Here is a 2,341-nt window from a genome sequence, read left to right on the forward strand (position 1 = left end):
TTCCAGCCGAATGTGCAAAGCAATTTCAATTTATCCCCCCACCTGCTTAGCATGGTTCCACACTACAGAGGCACACCTACGGAGGATCCTTATCTTCATATTCGAGACTTCTTTGATCTTTGCAAGACACAAAACATCCATGGCTTAGACGCTGAAGGAATCAGGTTAATTCTTTTTCCGTTTTCCTTGAAAGATAATGCTAAGTTATGGTTAAATTCTTTGGCTGCAGGGTCTATTCATAATTGGGAGGAGTTGGCCATAAAGTTCTTGAAAAAGTTCTTTCCAGCCCAAAGGACTAGGCAATTGAGGAGGGAGATCCAAACCTTCCAACAAAAAGATGGAGACCTATTCTTTGAGGCGTGGGAGCACTTTAATGAGCTACTTCTAAAATGCCCACATCATAATCTATCTCAAGACGATCAGGTACAAGCTTTTTATGAAGGTTTAAATAATTCTAACAAAAGTCTTGTAGATTCAGCTTGTGGAGGCGTGCTAATGGAGAAAAATAGTGAAGAGGCCATCGAACTCTTTGAGACTCTAAGTGAAAACTCCCAACAGTTTTCATCCCGAGAAAGACAAGGACTCAAAGGAAAGGGCGTCTATGAAGTAAATGTCAATAATGGCGTTCAAACTCAAATGGCTACCATGGAGAGGAAACTGGACATGCTAGTAAGAGCCATGACTACTCATCACATCTCTCCCATTCAACAGATTGCTCAAATTGAGGTATGTGCCATATGTTCTCACTCTGACCACACCACTAAGACTTGCCCCATGTCTTCTTTTACAGATCAAGAGCAAGCAAACTATGTGGGACAGAATAACTATCCTCCAAAGAACAGTCCATACTCCAACACTTACAATGCAGGGTGGCGAAACCACCCCAATTTTTCATGGAGTTACAATCAGAATGTGCAGAATCCACAAGGGCAGCAAAGAAATTTCCAGCAAGGTAATAACTATCAAGCTCCACCACAAGTAGTCCAACCGAATCCAGAACCAAAGAAGAATGACCTCGACAGTGTTCTATGCCAATTTATAACTTCACAACAGCAAACCAATACTCAGACCAATCAAGCTATTCAAAGGTTGGAAACACAAATGGGGCAATTGGCCAAAGAGCTGTGCGAGAGAAAGAGGGGTGAATTCCCATCCCAAACACTACCCAATCCAGGAGGTCATGAGCAACTCAAGGCTGTATCAACCCTCAGAAGTGGGAAGACCATTGATAACAAGGTGGGAATTGAGGAGACAATACCAGCATCTCCAACTGCAGCCACAACCTCCAAGGTAAGTGAAAAAGAGAAGGTGAGTGCACCACCCTTCCCTCAGAGATTAGTAAAACCAAAGAAAGAAAAGCAACTCCTAGATATTTTTGAGACTTTGAGAAAAGTTGAAATCAATATTCCTTTACTAGATGCAATTAAGCAAATTCCCTCTGATGCTAAATTTTTAAAGGATTGTTGCACTAATAAAATGAAGTTTCAGGCTCATGAAAAAGTTGCTTTAACAGAAGAGGTCAGTGCAATACTATTGAGAAAGTTGCCACCAAAATTGAAAGATCCAGGTAGTTTCACTATTCATTGCAGGATTGGTGACCAACTTTTTGATTGTGCATTACTGGATTTGGGAGCAAGTATCAATCTATTGCCATACACTATATATGAGAAATTGGGTCTGGGGGAGCTCCAACCAACTTCAATCACCTTACAATTGGTAGACAGAAGCATTAAATGGCTAAGAGGTATTTTGGAAGATGTCCTCGTAAAGGTAGATCAATTTATTTTACCTGTTGATTTTGTTGTGCTTGATATGGAAGAATCTCCTATGCCATTGTCTTTACCTATTATTTTCGTAAGACCCTTTATGAGAACTGCAGATACAAAAATTTGTGTGAAAAAGGGCATTATAAGTATGAAGGTAAATGGGGTGAAAATAGAGTTCGAAGTTTTTGATGCACTAAAATTACCCCAGGATCATCTTGATTGTTTTAATGTCTATGAAGTTCAAATTGTTGTGGAGAAAGCTTTTCAGGTCCATCATATTGATCCATTGGAGGCCACTCTCACTCATAGTTTCAAGATACAAGACAATGAGCCCGATTCTGAGGATTTTTCTAATGACATCATTGAAGCCGTGCAATTCCTTAATGCATCTCCACCACATTCAAGTAAGTATGCACCTCCTTTTGAAATGCTTGAGCCAACTAATACTACTCTTGTTCCATCTATTGTCCAGGCCCCAGTTTTAGAGTTGAAGCAGCTTCCGACGCATTTGAAATATGCCTATCTGGGAGACAATGAGACACTACCAATAATAATTGCTGTAGAGTTAAGTTTCG

The 2,341-nt window shown here is 40.2% G+C and overlaps 1 non-coding gene across 1 annotated transcript; it reads right to left on the reverse strand.

Annotated features, from left to right (window-relative positions):
- Positions 1-300: 300 nt before the first annotated feature.
- LOC133878714 (small nucleolar RNA R71) lies at positions 301-407 on the reverse strand. Its single transcript, XR_009901965.1, has one exon. It is a non-coding gene; the product is annotated as a small nucleolar RNA R71 (small nucleolar RNA).
- Between the last annotated feature and the right edge of the window lie 1,934 nt (positions 408-2,341).

The sequence above is a fragment of the Alnus glutinosa genome, chromosome 9 (genome assembly GCF_958979055.1).
Source record: "Alnus glutinosa chromosome 9, dhAlnGlut1.1, whole genome shotgun sequence".
In the NCBI taxonomy this organism is placed as follows: domain Eukaryota; kingdom Viridiplantae; phylum Streptophyta; class Magnoliopsida; order Fagales; family Betulaceae; genus Alnus; species Alnus glutinosa.